This window comes from Harpia harpyja, chromosome 18 (assembly GCF_026419915.1).
Source record: "Harpia harpyja isolate bHarHar1 chromosome 18, bHarHar1 primary haplotype, whole genome shotgun sequence".
Lineage (NCBI taxonomy): Eukaryota > Metazoa > Chordata > Aves > Accipitriformes > Accipitridae > Harpia > Harpia harpyja.
Window position 1 is genome coordinate 14,952,950 of NC_068957.1, and position 21,696 is coordinate 14,974,645.

A 21,696-nucleotide genomic window follows, 5' to 3' on the forward strand; every position below is an offset into this window, starting at 1 on the left:
CTGTAGATAGGGCACCAAGGCACCGTGAAGAACAGCAACAGCTTTCAGGGCTGGGCCATTCCTTCTGGGAGAAGGAGCCGGACGTTTTCCTTTTCGGCAAGAGGCTCAGCTGCGGCCAAGCGACATGAGATGTTGCGTCTCTGGGAAAGCACAGATCCCCACTGCTGTTGTGCCTGTCGATAGGGCGCCAAGGCACCGTGAAGAGCAGCAAGAGCTTTCAGGGCTGGGCCCTTCCTTGTGGGAGAAGGAGCCGGACGTTTGCCTTTTCAGCAAGAGGCTCTGCCGCGGCCAAGCGCCATGAGATGTTGCGTCTCTGGGAAAGCACAGATCCCCACTGCTGTTGTGCCTGTAGATAGGGCGCCAAGGGTAGGTGAAGAGCAGCAAGAGCTTTCAGGGCTGGGCCCTTCCTTGTGGGAGAAGGAGCCGGACGTTTGCCTTTTCGGCAAGAGGCTCTGCCGCGGCCGAGCGCCATGAGATGTTGCGTCTCTGGGAAAGCACAGATCCCCACTGCTGTTGTGCCTGTAGATAGGGCACCAAGGCACCGTGAAGAGCAGCAACAGCTTTCAGGGCTGGGCCCTTCCTTGTGGGAGAAGGAGCCGGACGTTTGCCTTTTCGGCAAGAGGCTCTGCCGTGGCCGAACGACATGAGATGTTGCGTCTCTGGGAAAGCACAGATCCCCACTGCTGTTGTGCCTGTAGATAGGGGGCCAAGGCACCGTGAAGAGAAGCAACAGCTTTCAGGGCTGGGCCCTTCCTTGTGGGAGAAGGAGCCGGACGTTTGCCTTTTCGGCAAGAGGCTCTGCTGCTGCCAAGCACCATGAGATTTTGCGTCTCTGGGAAAGCACAGATCCCCACTGCTGTTGTGCCTGTAAATAGGGCGCCAAGGCACCGTGAAGAGCAGCAACAGCTTTCAGGGCTGTGTCCTGACTTCTGGGAGAAGGAGCCAGCCTTTTGCCTTTTCGGCAAGAGGCTCTGCCGTGGCCGAGCGCCATGAGATGTTGCGTCTCTGGGAAAGCACAGATCCCCACTGCTGTTGTGCCTGTAGATAGGGCACCAAGGCACCGTGAAGAACAGCAACAGCTTTCAGGGCTGGGCCATTCCTTGTGGGAGAAGGAGCCGGACGTTTTCCTTTTCGGCAAGAGGCTCTTCTGCGGCCAAGCGACATGAGATGTTGCGTCTCTGGGAAAGCACAGATCCCCACTGCTGTTGTGCCTGTCGATAGGGCACCAAGGCACCGTGAAGAGCAGCAACAGCTTTCAGGGCTGGGCCCTTCCTTGTGGGAGAAGGAGCCGGACGTTTGCCTTTTCGGCAAGAGGCTCTGCCGCGGCCGAGCGCCATGAGATGTTGCGTCTCTGGGAAAGCACAGATCCCCACTGCTGTTGTGCCTGTAGATAGGGCGCCAAGGCACCGTGAAGAGCAGCAACAGCTTTCAGGGCTGGGCCCTTCCTTGTGGGAGAAGGAGCCGGACGTTTGCCTTTTCGGCAAGAGGCTCTGCCGCGGCCGAGCGCCATGAGATGTTGCGTCTCTGGGAAAGCACAGATCCCCACTGCTGTTGTGCCTGTAGATAGGGCGCCAAGGCACCGTGAAGAGCAGCAACAGCTTTCAGGGCTGGGCCCTTCCTTGTAGGAGAAGGAGCCGGACGTTTGCTTTTCGGCAAGAGGCTCTGCCGCGGCCGAGCGCCATGAGATGTTGCGTCTCTGGGAAAGCACAGATCCCCACTGCTGTTGTGCCTGTAGATAGGGCGCCAAGGCACCGTGAAGAGCAGCAACAGCTTTCAGGGCTGGGCCCTTCCTTGTGGGAGAAGGAGCCGGACGTTTGCCTTTTCGGCAAGAGGCTCTGCCGTGGCCGAACGACATGAGATGTTGCGTCTCTGGGAAAGCACAGATCCCCAGTGCTGTTGTGCCTGTAGATAGGGCGCCAAGGCACCGTGAAGAGCAGCAACAGCTTTCAGGGCTGGGCCCTTCCAAGTGGGAGAAGGAGCCGGACGTTTGCCTTTTCGGCAAGAGGCTCTGCCGTGGCCGAGCGCCATGAGATGTTGCGTCTCTGGGAAAGCACAGATCCCCACTGCTGTTGTGCCTGTAGATAGGGCACCAAGGCACCGTGAAGAACAGCAACAGCTTTCAGGGCTGGGCCATTCCTTTGGGGAGAAGGAGCCGGACGTTTGCCTTTTCGGCAAGAGGCTCTTCTGCGGCCAAGCGACATGAGATGTTGCGTCTCTGGGAAAGCACAGATCCCCACTGCTGTTGTGCCTGTCGATAGGGCGCCAAGGCACCGTGAAGAGCAGCAACAGCTTTCAGGGCTGGGCCCTTCCAAGTGGGAGAAGGAGCCGGACGTTTGCCTTTTCGCCAAGAGGCTCTGCCGCGGCCGTACGCCATGAGATGTTGCGTCTCTGGGAAAGCACAGATCCCCAGTGCTGTTGTGCCTGTAGATAGGGCGCCAAGGCACCGTGAAGAGCAGCAACAGCTTTCAGGGCTGGGCCCTTCCTTGTGGGAGAAGGAGCCGGACGTTTGCCTTTTCGGCAAGAGGCTCTGCCGTGGCCGAGCGCCATGAGATGTTGCGTCTCTGGGAAAGCACAGATCCCCACTGCTGTTGTGCCTGTAGATAGGGCGCCAAGGCACCGTGAAGAGCAGCAACAGCTTTCAGGGCTGGGCCCTTCCTTGTAGGAGAAGGAGCCGGACGTTTGCCTTTTCGGCAAGAGGCTCTGCCGCGGCCGACCGACATGAGATGTTGCGTCTCTGGGAAAGCACAGATCCCCACTGCTGTTGTGCCTGTAGATAGGGCGCCAAGGCACCGTGAAGAGCAGCAACACCTTTCAGGGCTGGGCCCTTCCAAGTGGGAGAAGGAGCCGGATGTTTGCCTTTTCGGCAAGAGGCTCAGCCGCGGCCGAACGCCATGAGATGTTGCGTCTCTGGGAAAGCACAGATCCCCACTGCTGTTGTGCCTGTAGATAGGGCGCCAAGGCACCGTGAAGAGCAGCAACAGCTTTCAGGGCTGTGTCCTGACTTCTGGGAGAAGGAGCCAGCCTTTTACCTTTTCGGCAAGAGGCTCTGCCGTGGCCGAGCGCCATGAGATGTTGCGTCTCTGGGAAAGCACAGATCCCCACTGCTGTTGTGCCTGTAGATAGGGCACCAAGGCACCGTGAAGAACAGCAACAGCTTTCAGGGCTGGGCCATTCCTTTGGGGAGAAGGAGCCGGACGTTTGCCTTTTCGGCAAGAGGCTCTTCTGCGGCCGAGCGACATGAGATGTTGCGTCTCTGGGAAAGCACAGATCCCCACTGCTGTTGTGCCTGTCGATAGGGCGCCAAGGCACCGTGAAGAGCAGCAAGAGCTTTCAGGGCTGGGCCCTTCCTTGTGGGAAAAGGAGCCGGACGTTTGCCTTTTCGGCAAGAGGCTCTGCCGCGGCCGAGCGCCATGAGATGTTGCGTCTCTGGGAAAGCACAGATCCCCACTGCTGTTGTGCCTGTAGATAGGGCGCCAAGGCACCGTGAAGAGCAGCAAGAGCTTTCAGGGCTGGGCCCTTCCTTGTGGGAGAAGGAGCCGGACGTTTGCCTTTTCGGCAAGAGGCTCTGCCGCGGCCGAGCGCCATGAGATGTTGCGTCTCTGGGAAAGCACAGATCCCCACTGCTGTTGTGCCTGTAGATAGGGCACCAAGGCACCGTGAAGAGCAGCAACAGCTTTCAGGGCTGGGCCCTTCCTTGTGGGAGAAGGAGCCGGACGTTTGCCTTTTCGGCAAGAGGCTCTGCCGTGGCCGAACGACATGAGATGTTGCGTCTCTGGGAAAGCACAGATCCCCACTGCTGTTGTGCCTGTAGATAGGGCGCCAAGGCACCGTGAAGAGAAGCAACAGCTTTCAGGGCTGGGCCCTTCCTTGTGGGAGAAGGAGCCGGACGTTTGCCTTTTCGGCAATAGGCTCTGCCGTGGCCGAACGACATGAGATGTTGCGTCTCTGGGAAAGCACAGATCCCCACTGCTGTTGTGCCTGTAGATAGGGGGCCAAGGCACCGTGAAGAGCAGCAACAGCTTTCAGGGCTGGGCCCTTCCTTGTGGGAGAAGGAGCCGGACGTTTGCCTTTTCGGCAAGAGGCTCTGCCGCGGCCGAGCGCCATGAGATGTTGCGTCTCTGGGAAAGCACAGATCCCCACTGCTGTTGTGCCTGTAGATAGGGCGCCAAGGCACCTTAAAGAGCAGCAACAGCTTTCAGGGCTGTGTCCTGACTTCTGGGAGAAGGAGCCAGCCTTTTGCCTTTTCGGCAAGAGGCTCTGCCGCGGCCGAGCGCCATGAGATGTTGCGTCTCTGGGAAAGCACAGATCCCCAGTGCTGTTGTGCCTGTAGATAGGGCGCCAAGGCACCGTGAAGAGCAGCAACAGCTTTCAGGGCTGGGCCCTTCCTTGTGGGAGAAGGAGCCGGACGTTTGCCTTTTCGGCAAGAGGCTCTGCCGCGGCCGAGCGCCATGAGATGTTGCGTCTCTGGGAAAGCACAGATCCCCACTGCTGTTGTGCCTGTAGATAGGGCGCCAAGGCACCGTGAAGAGCAGCAAGAGCTTTCAGGGCTGGGCCCTTCCTTGTGGGAGAAGGAGCTGGACGTTTGCCTTTTCGGCAAGAGGCTCTGCCGTGGCCAAACGCCATGAGATGTTGCGTCTCTGGGAAAGCACAGATCCCCACTGCTGTTGTGCCTGTAGATAGGGCGCCAAGGCACCGTGAAGAGCAGCAAGAGCTTTCAGGGCTGGGCCCTTCCTTGTGGGAGAAGGAGCCGGACGTTTGCCTTTTCGGCAAGAGGCTCTGCTGCTGCCAAGCACCATGAGATTTTGCGTCTCTGGGAAAGCACAGATCCCCACTGCTGTTGTGCCTGTCGATAGGGCGCCAAGGCACCGTGAAGAGCAGCAAGAGCTTTCAGGGCTGGGCCCTTCCTTGTGGGAGAAGGAGCCGGACGTTTGCCTTTTCGGCAAGAGGCTCTGCCGCGGCCGAGCGCCATGAGATGTTGCGTCTCTGGGAAAGCACAGATCCCCACTGCTGTTGTGCCTGTAGATAGGGCGCCAAGGCACCGTGAAGAGCAGCAACACCTTTCAGGGCTGGGCCCTTCCAAGCGGGAGAAGGAGCCGGACGTTTGCCTTTTCGGCAAGAGGCTCTGCCGCGGCCGAGCGCCATGAGATGTTGCGTCTCTGGGAAAGCACCGATCCCCACTGCTGTTGTGCCTGTAGATAGGGCACCAAGGCACCGTGAAGAGCAGCAAGAGCTTTCAGGGCTGGGCCCTTCCTTGTGGGAGAAGGAGCCGGACGTTTGCCTTTTCGGCAAGAGGCTCTGCCGTGGCCGAACGACATGAGATGTTGCGTCTCTGGGAAAGCACAGATCCCCAGTGCTGTTGTGCCTGTAGATAGGGCGCCAAGGGAAGGTGAAGAGCAGCAACAGCTTTCAGGGCTGGCCCCTTCCTTGTGGGAGAAGGAGCCGGACGTTTGCCTTTTCGGCAAGAGGCTCAGCCGCGGCCGAACGCCATGAGATGTTGCGTCTCTGGGAAAGCACAGATCCCCACTGCTGTTGTGCCTGTCGATAGGGCGCCAAGGCACCGTGAAGAGCAGCAAGACCTTTCAGGGCTGGGCCCTTCCTTGTGGGAGAAGGAGCCGGACGTTTGCCTTTTCGGCAAGAGGCTCTGCCGCGGCCGAGCGCCATGAGATGTTGCGTCTCTGGGAAAGCACAGATCCCCACTGCTGTTGCGCCTGTAGATAGGGCGCCAAGGCACCGTGAAGAGCAGCAAGAGCTTTCAGGGCTGGGCCCTTCCTTGTGGGAGAAGGAGCCGGACGTTTGCCTTTTCGGCAAGAGGCTCTGCCGCGGCCGAGCGCCATGAGATGTTGCGTCTCTGGGAAAGCACAGATCCCCACTGCTGTTGTGCCTGTAGATAGGGCACCAAGGCACCGTGAAGAACAGCAACAGCTTTCAGGGCTGGGCCATTCCTTCTGGGAGAAGGAGCCGGACGTTTTCCTTTTCGGCAAGAGGCTCTTCTGCGGCCAAGCGACATGAGATGTTGCGTCTCTGGGAAAGCACAGATCCCCACTGCTGTTGTGCCTGTCGATAGGGCGCCAAGGCACCGTGAAGAGCACCAACAGCTTTCAGGGCTGGGCCCTTCCTTGTGGGAGAAGGAGCCGGACGTTTGCCTTTTCGGCAAGAGGCTCTGCCGCGGCCGAGCGCCATGAGATGTTGCGTCTCTGGGAAAGCACAGATCCCCAGTGCTGTTGTGCCTGTAGATAGGGCGCCAAGGCACCGTGAAGAGCAGCAACAGCTTTCAGGGCTGGGCCCTTCCTTGTGGGAGAAGGAGCCGGACGTTTGCCTTTTCGGCAAGAGGCTCTGCTGCTGCCAAGCACCATGAGATTTTGCGTCTCTGGGAAAGCACAGATCCCCACTGCTGTTGTGCCTGTAGATAGGGCGCCAAGGCACCGTGAAGAGCAGCAACAGCTTTCAGGGCTGTGTCCTGACTTCTGGGAGAAGGAGCCAGCCTTTTACCTTTTCGGCAAGAGGCTCTGCCGTGGCCGAGCGCCATGAGATGTTGCGTCTCTGGGAAAGCACAGATCCCCACTGCTGTTGTGCCTGTAGATAGGGCACCAAGGCACCGTGAAGAACAGCAACAGCTTTCAGGGCTGGGCCATTCCTTGTGGGAGAAGGAGCCGGACGTTTGCCTTTTCGGCAAGAGGCTCTTCTGCGGCCAAGCGACATGAGATGTTGCGTCTCTGGGAAAGCACAGATCCCCACTGCTGTTGTGCCTGTAGATAGGGCGCCAAGGCACCGTGAAGAGCAGCAACAGATTTCAGGGCTGGGCCATTCCTTGTGGGAGAAGGAGCCGGACGTTTGCCTTTTCGGCAAGAGGCTCTGCCGTGGCCGAACGACATGAGATGTTGCGTCTCTGGGAAAGCACAGATCCCCACTGCTAGTGTGCCTGTAGATAGGGCGCCAAGGGTAGGTGAAGAGCAGCAACAGCTTTCAGGGCTGGGCCCTTCCTTGTGGGAGAAGGAGCCGGACGTTTGCCTTTTCGGCAAGAGGCTCAGCCGCGGCCGAGCGCCATGAGATGTTGCGTCTCTGGGAAAGCACCGATCCCCACTGCTGTTGTGCCTGTAGATAGGGCACCAAGGCACCGTGAAGAGCAGCAACAGCTTTCAGGGCTGGGCCCTTCCAAGTGGGAGAAGGATCCGGACGTTTGCCTTTTCGGCAAGAGGCTCTGCCGTGGCCGAGCGCCATGAGATGTTGCGTCTCTGGGAAAGCACAGATCCCCACTGCTGTTGTGCCTGTAGATAGGGCACCAAGGCACCGTGAAGAACAGCAACAGCTTTCAGGGCTGGGCCCTTCCAAGTGGGAGAAGGAGCCGGACGTTTGCCTTTTCGGCAAGAGGCTCTTCTGCGGCCAAGCGACATGAGATGTTGCGTCTCTGGGAAAGCACAGATCCCCACTGCTGTTGTGCCTGTCGATAGGGCGCCAAGGCACCGTGAAGAGCAGCAACAGCTTTCAGGGCTGGGCCCTTCCTTGTGGGAGAAGGAGCCCGACGTTTGCCTTTTCGGCAAGAGGCTCTGCCGCGGCCGTACGCCATGAGATGTTGCGTCTCTGGGAAAGCACAGATCCCCACTGCTGTTGTGCCTGTAGATAGGGCGCCAAGGCACCGTGAAGAGCAGCAAGAGCTTTCAGGGCTAGGCCCTTCCTTGTGGGAGAAGGAGCCGGACGTTTGCCTTTTCGGCAAGAGGCTCTGCCGCGGCCGAGCGCCATGAGATGTTGCGTCTCTGGGAAAGCACAGATCCCCACTGCTGTTGTGCCTGTAGATAGGGCGCCAAGGCACCGTGAAGAGCAGCAACAGCTTTCAGGGCTGGGCCCTTCCTTGTAGGAGAAGGAGCCGGACGTTTGCCTTTTCGGCAAGAGGCTCTGCCGCGGCCGACCGACATGAGATGTTGCGTCTCTGGGAAAGCACAGATCCCCACTGCTGTTGTGCCTGTAGATAGGGCGCCAAGGCACCGTGAAGAGCAGCAACACCTTTCAGGGCTGGGCCCTTCCAAGTGGGAGAAGGAGCCGGATGTTTGCCTTTTCGGCAAGAGGCTCAACCGCGGCCGAACGCCATGAGATGTTGCGTCTCTGGGAAAGCACAGATCCCCACTGCTGTTGTGCCTGTAGATAGGGCGCCAAGGCACCGTGAAGAGCAGCAACAGCTTTCAGGGCTGTGTCCTGACTTCTGGGAGAAGGAGCCAGCCTTTTACCTTTTCGGCAAGAGGCTCTGCCGTGGCCGAGCGCCATGAGATGTTGCGTCTCTGGGAAAGCACAGATCCCCACTGCTGTTGTGCCTGTAGATAGGGCACCAAGGCACCGTGAAGAACAGCAACAGCTTTCAGGGCTGGGCCATTCCTTTGGGGAGAAGGAGCCGGACGTTTGCCTTTTCGGCAAGAGGCTCAGCTGCGGCCAAGCGACATGAGATGTTGCGTCTCTGGGAAAGCACAGATCCCCACTGCTGTTGTGCCTGTCGATAGGGCGCCAAGGCACCGTGAAGAGCAGCAAGAGCTTTCAGGGCTGGGCCCTTCCTTGTGGGAAAAGGAGCCGGACGTTTGCCTTTTCAGCAAGAGGCTCTGCCGCGGCCAAGCGCCATGAGATGTTGCGTCTCTGGGAAAGCACAGATCCCCACTGCTGTTGTGCCTGTAGATAGGGCGCCAAGGGTAGGTGAAGAGCAGCAAGAGCTTTCAGGGCTGGGCCCTTCCTTGTGGGAGAAGGAGCCGGACGTTTGCCTTTTCGGCAAGAGGCTCTGCCGCGGCCGAGCGCCATGAGATGTTGCGTCTCTGGGAAAGCACAGATCCCCACTGCTGTTGTGCCTGTAGATAGGGCACCAAGGCACCGTGAAGAGCAGCAACAGCTTTCAGGGCTGGGCCCTTCCTTGTGGGAGAAGGAGCCGGACGTTTGCCTTTTCGGCAAGAGGCTCTGCCGTGGCCGAACGACATGAGATGTTGCGTCTCTGGGAAAGCACAGATCCCCACTGCTGTTGTGCCTGTAGATAGGGGGCCAAGGCACCGTGAAGAGAAGCAACAGCTTTCAGGGCTGGGCCCTTCCTTGTGGGAGAAGGAGCCGGATGTTTGCCTTTTCGGCAAGAGGCTCTGCTGCTGCCAAGCACCATGAGATTTTGCGTCTCTGGGAAAGCACAGATCCCCACTGCTGTTGTGCCTGTAGATAGGGCGCCAAGGCACCGTGAAGAGCAGCAACAGCTTTCAGGGCTGTGTCCTGACTTCTGGGAGAAGGAGCCAGCCTTTTGCCTTTTCGGCAAGAGGCTCTGCCGTGGCCGAGCGCCATGAGATGTTGCGTCTCTGGGAAAGCACAGATCCCCACTGCTGTTGTGCCTGTAGATAGGGCACCAAGGCACCGTGAAGAACAGCAACAGCTTTCAGGGCTGGGCCATTCCTTGTGGGAGAAGGAGCCGGACGTTTTCCTTTTCGGCAAGAGGCTCTTCTGCGGCCAAGCGACATGAGATGTTGCGTCTCTGGGAAAGCACAGATCCCCACTGCTGTTGTGCCTGTCGATAGGGCACCAAGGCACCGTGAAGAGCAGCAACACCTTTCAGGGCTGGGCCCTTCCTTGTGGGAGAAGGAGCCGGACGTTTGCCTTTTCGGCAAGAGGCTCTGCCGCGGCCGAGCGCCATGAGATGTTGCGTCTCTGGGAAAGCACAGATCCCCAGTGCTGTTGTGCCTGTAGATAGGGCGCCAAGGCACCGTGAAGAGCAGCAACAGCTTTCAGGGCTGGGCCCTTCCAAGTGGGAGAAGGAGCCGGACGTTTGCCTTTTCGGCAAGAGGCTCTGCCGCGGCCGAGCGCCATGAGATGTTGCGTCTCTGGGAAAGCACAGATCCCCACTGCTGTTGTGCCTGTAGATAGGGCGCCAAGGCACCGTGAAGAGCAGCAACAGCTTTCAGGGCTGGGCCCTTCCTTGTAGGAGAAGGAGCCGGACGTTTGCCTTTTCGGCAAGAGGCTCTGCCGCGGCCGAGCGCCATGAGATGTTGCGTCTCTGGGAAAGCACAGATCCCCACTGCTGTTGTGCCTGTAGATAGGGCGCCAAGGCACCGTGAAGAGCAGCAACAGCTTTCAGGGCTGGGCCCTTCCTTGTGGGAGAAGGAGCCGGACGTTTGCCTTTTCGGCAAGAGGCTCTGCCGTGGCCGAACGACATGAGATGTTGCGTCTCTGGGAAAGCACAGATCCCCACTGCTAGTGTGCCTGTAGATAGGGCGCCAAGGGTAGGTGAAGAGCAGCAACAGCTTTCAGGGCTGTGTCCTGACTTCTGGGAGAAGGAGCCAGCCTTTTACCTTTTCGGCAAGAGGCTCTGCCGTGGCCGAGCGCCATGAGATGTTGCGTCTCTGGGAAAGCACAGATCCCCACTGCTGTTGTGCCTGTAGATAGGGCACCAAGGCACCGTGAAGAACAGCAACAGCTTTCAGGGCTGGGCCATTCCTTTGGGGAGAAGGAGCCGGACGTTTGCCTTTTCGGCAAGAGGCTCTTCTGCGGCCGAGCGACATGAGATGTTGCGTCTCTGGGAAAGCACAGATCCCCACTGCTGTTGTGCCTGTCGATAGGGCGCCAAGGCACCGTGAAGAGCAGCAAGAGCTTTCAGGGCTGGGCCCTTCCTTGTGGGAAAAGGAGCCGGACGTTTGCCTTTTCGGCAAGAGGCTCTGCCGCGGCCGAGCGCCATGAGATGTTGCGTCTCTGGGAAAGCACAGATCCCCACTGCTGTTGTGCCTGTAGATAGGGCGCCAAGGCACCGTGAAGAGCAGCAAGAGCTTTCAGGGCTGGGCCCTTCCTTGTGGGAGAAGGAGCCGGACGTTTGCCTTTTCAGCAAGAGGCTCTGCCGCGGCCAAGCGCCATGAGATGTTGCGTCTCTGGGAAAGCACAGATCCCCACTGCTGTTGTGCCTGTAGATAGGGCACCAAGGCACCGTGAAGAGCAGCAACAGCTTTCAGGGCTGGGCCCTTCCTTGTGGGAGAAGGAGCCGGACGTTTGCCTTTTCGGCAAGAGGCTCTGCCGTGGCCGAACGACATGAGATGTTGCGTCTCTGGGAAAGCACAGATCCCCACTGCTGTTGTGCCTGTAGATAGGGCACCAAGGCACCGTGAAGAGAAGCAACAGCTTTCAGGGCTGGGCCCTTCCTTGTGGGAGAAGGAGCCGGACGTTTGCCTTTTCGGCAAGAGGCTCTGCCGTGGCCGAACGACATGAGATGTTGCGTCTCTGGGAAAGCACAGATCCCCACTGCTGTTGTGCCTGTAGATAGGGGGCCAAGGCACCGTGAAGAGCAGCAACAGCTTTCAGGGCTGGGCCCTTCCTTGTGGGAGAAGGAGCCGGACGTTTGCCTTTTCGGCAAGAGGCTCTGCCGCGGCCGAGCGCCATGAGATGTTGCGTCTCTGGGAAAGCACAGATCCCCACTGCTGTTGTGCCTGTAGATAGGGCGCCAAGGCACCGTGAAGAGCAGCAAGAGCTTTCAGGGCTGTGTCCTGACTTCTGGGAGAAGGAACCAGCCTTTTGCCTTTTCGGCAAGAGGCTCTGCCGTGGCCGAGCGCCATGAGATGTTGCGTCTCTGGGAAAGCACAGAACCCCACTGCTGTTGTGCCTGTAGATAGGGCGCCAAGGAACCGTGAAGAACAGCAACAGCTTTCAGGGCTGGGCCATTCCTTTGGGGAGAAGGAGCCGGACGTTTGCCTTTTCGGCAAGAGGCTCTTCTGCGGCCAAGCGACATGAGATGTTGCATCTCTGGGAAAGCACAGATCCCCACTGCTGTTGTGCCTGTCGATAGGGCGCCAAGGCACCGTGAAGAGCAGCAACACCTTTCAGGGCTGGGCCCTTCCTTGTGGGAGAAGGAGCCGGACGTTTGCCTTTTCGGCAAAAGGCTCAGCCGCGGCCGAGCGCCATGAGATGTTGCGTCTCTGGGAAAGCACAGATCCCCACTGCTGTTGTGCCTGTAGATAGGGCGCCAAGGCACCGTGAAGAGCAGCAACAGCTTTCAGGGCTGTGTCCTGACTTCTGGGAGAAGGAGCCAGCCTTTTGCCTTTTCGGCAAGAGGCTCTGCCGCGGCCGAGCGCCATGAGATGTTGCGTCTCTGGGAAAGCACAGATCCCCAGTGCTGTTGTGCCTGTAGATAGGGCGCCAAGGCACCGTGAAGAGCAGCAACAGCTTTCAGGGCTGGGCCCTTCCTTGTGGGAGAAGGAGCCGGACGTTTGCCTTTTCGGCAAGAGGCTCTGCCGCGGCCGAGCGCCATGAGATGTTGCGTCTCTGGGAAAGCACAGATCCCCACTGCTGTTGTGCCTGTAGATAGGGCGCCAAGGCACCGTGAAGAGCAGCAAGAGCTTTCAGGGCTGGGCCCTTCCAAGTGGGAGAAGGAGCCGGACGTTTGCCTTTTCGGCAAGAGGCTCTGCTGCTGCCAAGCACCATGAGATTTTGCGTCTCTGGGAAAGCACAGATCCCCACTGCTGTTGTGCCTGTCGATAGGGCGCCAAGGCACCGTGAAGAGCAGCAAGAGCTTTCAGGGCTGGGCCCTTCCTTGTGGGAGAAGGAGCCGGACGTTTGCCTTTTCGGCAAGAGGCTCTGCCGCGGCCGAGCGCCATGAGATGTTGCGTCTCTGGGAAAGCACAGATCCCCACTGCTGTTGTGCCTGTAGATAGGGCGCCAAGGCACCGTGAAGAGCAGCAACACCTTTCAGGGCTGGGCCGTTCCAAGCGGGAGAAGGAGCCGGACGTTTGCCTTTTCGGCAAGAGGCTCTGCCGCGGCCGAGCGCCATGAGATGTTGCGTCTCTGGGAAAGCACCGATCCCCACTGCTGTTGTGCCTGTAGATAGGGCACCAAGGCACCGTGAAGAGCAGCAAGAGCTTTCAGGGCTGGGCCCTTCCAAGTGGGAGAAGGAGCCGGACGTTTGCCTTTTCGGCAAGAGGCTCTGCCGTGGCCGAACGACATGAGATGTTGCGTCTCTGGGAAAGCACAGATCCCCACTGCTGTTGCGCCTGTAGATAGGGCGCCAAGGCACCGTGAAGAGCAGCAACAGCTTTCAGGGCTGGGCCCTTCCTTGTGGGAGAAGGAGCCGGACGTTTGCCTTTTCGGCAAGAGGCTCTGCCGCGGCCGAGCGCCATATGTTGCGTCTCTGGGAAAGCACAGATCCCCACTGCTGTTGTGCCTGTAGATAGGGCGCCAAGGCACCGTGAAGAGCAGCAACAGCTTTCAGGGCTGGGCCCTTCCTTGTAGGAGAAGGAGCCGGACGTTTGCCTTTTCGGCAAGAGGCTCTGCCGCGGCCGACCGACATGAGATGTTGCGTCTCTGGGAAAGCACAGATCCCCACTGCTGTTGTGCCTGTAGATAGGGCGCCAAGGCACCGTGAAGAGCAGCAACAGCTTTCAGGGCTGGGCCCTTCCTTGTGGGAGAAGGAGCCGGACGTTTGCCTTTTCGGCAAGAGGCTCTGCCGTGGCCGAACGACATGAGATGTTGCGTCTCTGGGAAAGCACAGATCCCCACTGCTAGTGTGCCTGTAGATAGGGCGCCAAGGGTAGGTGAAGAGCAGCAACAGCTTTCAGGGCTGGGCCCTTCCTTGTGGGAGAAGGAGCCGGACGTTTGCCTTTTCGGCAAGAGGCTCAGCCGCGGCCGAGCGCCATGAGATGTTGCGTCTCTGGGAAAGCACCGATCCCCACTGCTGTTGTGCCTGTAGATAGGGCACCAAGGCACCGTGAAGAGCAGCAACACCTTTCAGGGCTGGGCCCTTCCAAGTGGGAGAAGGATCCGGACGTTTGCCTTTTCGGCAAGAGGCTCTGCCGTGGCCGAGCGCCATGAGATGTTGCGTCTCTGGGAAAGCACAGATCCCCACTGCTGTTGTGCCTGTAGATAGGGCACCAAGGCACCGTGAAGAACAGCAACAGCTTTCAGGGCTGGGCCCTTCCTTGTGGGAGAAGGAGCCGGACGTTTGCCTTTTCGGCAAGAGGCTCTTCTGCGGCCAAGCGACATGAGATGTTGCGTCTCTGGGAAAGCACAGATCCCCACTGCTGTTGTGCCTGTCGATAGGGCGCCAAGGCACCGTGAAGAGCAGCAACAGCTTTCAGGGCTGGGCCCTTCCTTGTGGGAGAAGGAGCCGGACGTTTGCCTTTTCGGCAAGAGGCTCTGCCGCGGCCGTACGCCATGAGATGTTGCGTCTCTGGGAAAGCACAGATCCCCACTGCTGTTGTGCCTGTAGATAGGGCACCAAGGCACCGTGAAGAACAGCAACAGCTTTCAGGGCTGGGCCATTCCTTTGGGGAGGAGCCGGACGTTTGCCTTTTCGGCAAGAGGCTCTGCCGCGGCCGAGCGCCATGAGATGTTGCGTCTCTGGGAAAGCACAGATCCCCACTGCTGTTGCGCCTGTAGATAGGGCGCCAAGGCACCGTGAAGAGCAGCAAGAGCTTTCAGGGCTGGGCCCTTTCTTGTGGGAGAAGGAGCCGGACGTTTGCCTTTTCGGCAAGAGGCTCTGCCGCGGCCGAGCGCCATGAGATGTTGCGTCTCTGGGAAAGCACAGATCCCCACTGCTGTTGTGCCTGTAGATAGGGCACCAAGGCACCGTGAAGAACAGCAACAGCTTTCAGGGCTGGGCCATTCCTTCTGGGAGAAGGAGCCGGACGTTTTCCTTTTCGGCAAGAGGCTCTTCTGCGGCCAAGCGACATGAGATGTTGCGTCTCTGGGAAAGCACAGATCCCCACTGCTGTTGTGCCTGTAGATAGGGCGCCAAGGCACCGTGAAGAGCAGCAAGAGCTTTCAGGGCTGGGCCCTTCCTTGTGGGAGAAGGAGCCGGACGTTTGCCTTTTCGGCAAGAGGCTCTGCCGCGGCCGAGCGCCATGAGATGTTGCGTCTCTGGGAAAGCACAGATCCCCAGTGCTGTTGTGCCTGTAGATAGGGCGCCAAGGCACCGTGAAGAGCAGCAACAGCTTTCAGGGCTGGGCCCTTCCTTGTGGGAGAAGGAGCCGGACGTTTGCCTTTTCGGCAAGAGGCTCTGCCGCGGCCGAGCGCCATGAGATGTTGCGTCTCTGGGAAAGCACAGATCCCCACTGCTGTTGTGCCTGTAGATAGGGCACCAAGGCACCGTGAAGAGCAGCAACAGCTTTCAGGGCTGGGCCCTTCCTTGTAGGAGAAGGAGCCGGACGTTTGCCTTTTCGGCAAGAGGCTCTGCCGCGGCCGACCGACATGAGATGTTGCGTCTCTGGGAAAGCACAGATCCCCACTGCTGTTGTGCCTGTAGATAGGGCGCCAAGGCACCGTGAAGAGCAGCAACAGCTTTCAGGGCTGGGCCCTTCCTTGTGGGAGAAGGAGCCGGACGTTTGCCTTTTCGGCAAGAGGCTCTGCCGTGGCCGAACGACATGAGATGTTGCGTCTCTGGGAAAGCACAGATCCCCACTGCTAGTGTGCCTGTAGATAGGGCGCCAAGGGTAGGTGAAGAGCAGCAACAGCTTTCAGGGCTGGGCCCTTCCTTGTGGGAGAAGGAGCCGGACGTTTGCCTTTTCGGCAAGAGGCTCAGCCGCGGCCGAGCGCCATGAGATGTTGCGTCTCTGGGAAAGCACAGATCCCCACTGCTGTTGTGCCTGTAGATAGGGCACCAAGGCACCGTGAAGAGCAGCAACACCTTTCAGGGCTGGGCCCTTCCAAGTGGGAGAAGGATCCGGACGTTTGCCTTTTCGGCAAGAGGCTCTGCCGTGGCCGAGCGCCATGAGATGTTGCGTCTCTGGGAAAGCACAGATCCCCACTGCTGTTGTGCCTGTAGATAGGGCACCAAGGCACCGTGAAGAACAGCAACAGCTTTCAGGGCTGGGCCATTCCTTTGGGGAGAAGGAGCCGGACGTTTGCCTTTTCGGCAAGAGGCTCTTCTTCGGCCAAGCGACATGAGATGTTGCGTCTCTGGGAAAGCACAGATCCCCACTGCTGTTGTGCCTGTCGATAGGGCGCCAAGGCACCGTGAAGAGCAGCAACAGCTTTCAGGGCTGGGCCCTTCCTTGTGGGAGAAGGAGCCGGACGTTTGCCTTTTCGGCAAGAGGCTCTGCCGCGGCCGAGCGCCATGAGATGTTGCGTCTCTGGGAAAGCACAGATCCCCACTGCTGTTGTGCCTGTAGATAGGGCACCAAGGCACCATGAAGAGCAGCAACAGCTTTCAGGGCTGGGCCCTTCCTTGTAGGAGAAGGAGCCGGACGTTTGCCTTTTCGGCAAGAGGCTCTGCCGCGGCCGACCGACATGAGATGTTGCGTCTCTGGGAAAGCACAGATCCCCACTGCTGTTGTGCCTGTAGATAGGGCGCCAAGGCACCGTGAAGAGCAGCAACACCTTTCAGGGCTGGGCCCTTCCAAGTGGGAGAAGGAGCCGGATGTTTGCCTTTTCGGCAAGAGGCTCAGCCGCGGCCGAACGCCATGAGATGTTGCGTCTCTGGGAAAGCACAGATCCCCACTGCTGTTGTGCCTGTAGATAGGGCGCCAAGGCACCGTGAAGAGCAGCAACAGCTTTCAGGGCTGTGTCCTGACTTCTGGGAGAAGGAGCCAGCCTTTTACCTTTTCGGCAAGAGGCTCTGCCGTGGCCGAGCGCCATGAGATGTTGCGTCTCTGGGAAAGCACAGATCCCCACTGCTGTTGTGCCTGTAGATAGGGCACCAAGGCACCGTGAAGAACAGCAACAGCTTTCAGGGCTGGGCCATTCCTTTGGGGATTAGGAGCCGGACGTTTGCCTTTTCGGCAAGAGGCTCTTCTGCGGCCAAGCGACATGAGATGTTGCGTCTCTGGGAAAGCACAGATCCCCACTGCTGTTGTGCCTGTAGATAGGGCGCCAAGGCACCGTGAAGAGCAGCAAGAGCTTTCAGGGCTGGGCCCTTCCTTGTGGGAAAAGGAGCCGGACGTTTGCCTTTTCGGCAAGAGGCTCTGCCGCGGCCGAGCGCCATGAGATGTTGCGTCTCTGGGAAAGCACAGATCCCCACTGCTGTTGTGCCTGTAGATAGGGCGCCAAGGCACCGTGAAGAGCAGCAACACCTTTCAGGGCTGGGCCCTTCCTTGTGGGAGAAGGAGCCGGACGTTTGCCTTTTCGGCAAGAGGCTCTGCCGTGGCCGAACGACATGAGATGTTGCGTCTCTGGGAAAGCACAGATCCCCACTGCTGTTGTGCCTGTAGATAGGGGGCCAAGGCACCGTGAAGAGAAGCAACAGCTTTCAGGGCTGGGCCCTTCCTTGTGGGAGAAGGAGCCGGACGTTTGCCTTTTCGGCAAGAGGCTCTGCCGCGGCCGAGCGCCATGAGATGTTGCGTCTCTGGGAAAGCACAGATCCCCACTGCTGTTGTGCCTGTAGATAGGGGGCCAAGGCACCGTGAAGAGCAGCAACAGCTTTCAGGGCTGGGCCCTTCCTTGTGGGAGAAGGAGCCGGACGTTTGCCTTTTCGGCAAGAGGCTCTGCCGCGGCCGAGCGCCATGAGATGTTGCGTCTCTGGGAAAGCACAGATCCCCACTGCTGTTGTGCCTGTAGATAGGGCGCCAAGGCACCGTGAAGAGCAGCAAGAGCTTTCAGGGCTGGGCCCTTCCTTGTGGGAGAAGGAGCCGGACGTTTGCCTTTTCGGCAAGAGGCTCAGCCGCGGCCGAGCGCCATGAGATGTTGCGTCTCTGGGAAAGCACAGATCCCCACTGCTGTTGTGCCTGTCGATAGGGCGCCAAGGCACCGTGAAGAGCAGCAAGAGCTTTCAGGGCTGGGCCCTTCCTTGTGGGAGAAGGAGCCGGACGTTTGCCTTTTCGGCAAGAGGCTCTGCCGCGGCCGAGCGCCATGAGATGTTGCGTCTCTGGGAAAGCACAGATCCCCACTGCTGTTGCGCCTGTAGATAGGGCGCCAAGGCACCGTGAAGAGCAGCAAGAGCTTTCAGGGCTGGGCCCTTCCTTGTGGGAGAAGGAGCCGGACGTTTGCCTTTTCGGCAAGAGGCTCTGCCGCGGCCGAGCGCCATGAGATGTTGCGTCTCTGGGAAAGCACAGATCCCCACTGCTGTTGTGCCTGTAGATAGGGCGCCAAGGCACCGTGAAGAGCAGCAAGAGCTTTCAGGGCTGGGCCCTTCCTTGTGGGAGAAGGAGCCGGACGTTTGCCTTTTCGGCAAGAGGCTCAGCCGCGGCCGAGCACCATGAGATGTTGCGTCTCTGGGAAAGCACAGATCCCCACTGCTGTTGTGCCTGTAGAAAGGGCGCCAAGGCACCGTGAAGAGCAGCAACAGCTTTCAGGGCTGGGCCCTTCCTTTTGGGAGAAGGAGCCGGACGTTTGCCTTTTCGGCAAGAGGCTCTGCCGCGGCTGAGCGCCATGAGATGTTGCGTCTCTGGGAAAGCACAGATCCCCACTGCTGTTGTGCCTGTAGATAGGGTGCCAAGGGAAGGTGAATAGCAGCAACAGCTTTCAGGGATGGACCCTTTCTTGTGGGAGAAGGAGCCGGACGTTTACCTTTTCGGAAAGGAGGTATCCGATGCCGAGGGCCATGAGATCTTGCGTATCTGGGAATGCAGATATTCCCCAGTTGTGTTGTGCCTGTAGATAGGGCGCCAAGGGAAGGTGAAGAGCAGCAACAGCTTTCAGGGCTGGCCCCTTCCTTGTGGGAGAAGGAGCCGGACGTTTGCCTTTTCGGCAAGAGGCTCTGCCGCGGCCGAGCGCCATGAGATGTTGCGTCTCTGGGAAAGCACCGATCCCCACTGCTGTTGTGCCTGTAGATAGGGCACCAAGGCACCGTGAAGAGCAGCAAGAGCTTTCAGGGCTGGGCCCTTCCTTGTGGGAGAAGGAGCCGGACGTTTGCCTTTTCGGCAAGAGGCTCTGCTGCTGCCAAGCACCATGAGATGTTGCGTCTCTGGGAAAGCACAGATCCCCACTGCTGTTGTGCCTGTAGATAGGGTGCCAAGGCACCGTGAAGAGCAGCAACACCTTTCAGGGCTGGGCCGTTCCAAGTGGGAGAAGGAGCCGGACGTTTGCCTTTTCGGCAAGAGGCTCTGCCGCGGCCGAGCGCCATGAGATGTTGCGTCTCTGGGAAAGCACAGATCCCCAGTGCTGATGTGCCTGTAGATAGGGCGCCAAGGGTAGGTGAAGAGCAGCAAGAGCTTTCAGGGCTGGGCCCTTCCTTGTGGGAGAAGGAGCCGGACGTTTGCCTTTTCGGCAAGAGGCTCTGCCGCGGCCGAGCGCCATGAGATGTTGCGTCTCTGGGAAAGCACAGATCCCCACTGCTGTTGTGCCTGTAGATAGGGCGCCAAGGCACCGTGAAGAGCAGCAACAGCTTTCAGGGCTGGGCTGTTCCAAGTGGGAGAAGGAGCCGGACGTTTGCCTTTTCGGCAAGAGGCTCTGCCGCGGCCGAGCGCCATGAGATGTTGCGTCTCTGGGAAAGCACAGATCCCCACTGCTGTTGTGCCTGTAGATAGGGTGCCAAGGCACCGTGAAGAGCAGCAAGAGCTTTCAGGGCTGGGCCCTTCCAAGTGGGAGAAGGAGCCGGACGTTTGCCTTTTCGGCAAGAGGCTCAGCCGCGGCCGAGCGCCATGAGATGTTGCGTCTCTGGGAAAGCACAGATCCCCACTGCTGTTGTGCCTGTAGATAGGGCGCCAAGGCACCGTGAAGAGCAGCAACAGCTTTCAGGGCTGGGCTGTTCCAAGTGGGAGAAGGAGCCGGACGTTTGCCTTTTCGGCAAGAGGCTCTGCCGCGGCCGAGCGCCATGAGATGTTGCGTCTCTGGGAAAGCACAGATCCCCACTGCTGTTGTGCCTGTAGATAGGGTGCCAAGGGAAGGTGAATAGCAGCAACAGCTTTCAGGGATGGACCCTTTCTTGTGGGAGAAGGAGCCGGACGTTTACCTTTTCGGAAAGGAGGTATCCGAGGCCGAGCGCCATGAGATCTTGCGTATCTGGGAATGCAGATATTCCCCACTTGTTTTGTGCCTGTAGATAGGGCGCCAAGGGAAGGTGAAGAGCAGCAACAGCTTTCAGGGCTGGCCCCTTCCTTGTGGGAGAAGGAGCCGGACGTTTGCCTTTTCGGCAAGAGGCTCTGCCGCGGCCGAGCGCCATGAGATGTTGCGTCTCTGGGAAAGCACCGATCCCCACTGCTGTTGTGCCTGTAGATAGGGCACCAAGGCACCGTGAAGAGCAGCAAGAGCTTTCAGGGCTGGGCCCTTCCTTGTGGGAGAAGGAGCCGGACGTTTGCCTTTTCGGCAAGAGGCTCTGCTGCTGCCAAGCACCATGAGATTTTGCGTCTCTGGGAAAGCACAGATCCCCACTGCTGTTGTGCCTGTAGATAGGGTGCCAAGGCACCGTGAAGAGCAGCAATACCTTTCAGGGCTGGGCCGTTCCAAGTGGGAGAAGGAGCCGGACGTTTGCCTTTTCGGCAAGAGGCTCTGCCGCGGCCGAGCGCCATGAGATGTTGCGTCTCTGGGAAAGCACAGATCCCCACTGCTGTTGTGCCTGTCGATAGGGCGCCAAGGCACCGTGAAGAGCAGCAAGAGCTTTCAGGGCTGGGCCCTTCCTTGTGGGAGAAGGAGCCGGAAGTTTGCCTTTTCGGCAAGAGGCTCTGCTGCTGCCAAGCACCATGAGATGTTGCGTCTCTGGGAAAGCACAGATCCCCACTGCTGTTGTGCCTGTAGATAGGGCGCCAAGGCACCGTGAAGAGCAGCAACAGCTTTCAGGGCTGGGCCATTCCTTTGGGGAGGAGCCGGACGTTTGCCTTTTCGGCAAGAGGCTCTTCTGCGGCCAAGCGACATGAGATGTTGCGTCTCTGGGAAAGCACAGATCCCCACTGCTGTTGTGCCTGTAGATAGGGCGCCAAGGTTAGGTGAAGAGCAGCAAGAGCTTTCAGGGCTGGGCCCTTCCTTGTGGGAGAAGGAGCCGGACGTTTGCCTTTTCGGCAAGAGGCTCTGCCGCGGCCGAGCGCCATGAGATCTTGCGTCTCTGGGAAAGCACAGATCCCCACTGCTGTTGTGCCTGTAGATAGGGCGCCAAGGGTAGGTGAAGAGCAGCAAGAGCTTTCAGGGCTGGGCCCTTCCTTGTGGGAGAAGGAGCCGGACGTTTGCCTTTTCGGCAAGAGGCTCTGCCGCGGCCGAGCGCCATGAGATGTTGCGTCTCTGGGAAAGCACAGATCCCCACTGCTGTTGTGCCTGTAGATAGGGCGCCAAGGCACCGTGAAGAGCAGCAACAGCTTTCAGGGCTGGGCCCTTCCTTGTGGGAGAAGGAGCCGGATGTTTGCCTTTTCGGCAAGAGGCTCAGCCGCGGGCGAACGCCGTGAGATGTTGCGTCTCTGGGAAAGCACAGATCCCCACTGCTGTTGTGCCTGTAGATAGGGCGCCAAGGCACCGTGAAGAGCAGGAACACCTTTCAGGGCTGGGCCCTTCCTTGTGGGAGAAGGAGCCGGACGTTTGCCTTTTCGGCAAGAGGCTCAGCCGCGGCCGAGCGCCATGAGATGTTGCGTCTCTGGGAAAGCACAGATCCCCACTGCTGTTGTGCCTGTAGATAGGGCGCCAAGGCACCGTGAAGAGCAGCAACACCTTTCAGGGCTGTGTCCTGTCTTCTCGGAGAAGGAGCCAGCCTTTTGCCTTTTCGGCAAGAGGCTCTGCCGCGGCCGAGCGCCATGAGATGTTGCGTCTCTGGGAAAGCACAGATCCCCACTGCTGTTGTGCCTGTAGATAGGGCGCCAAGGCACCGTGAAGAGCAGCAACACCTTTCAGGGCTGGGCCGTTCCAAGTGGGAGAAGGAGCCGG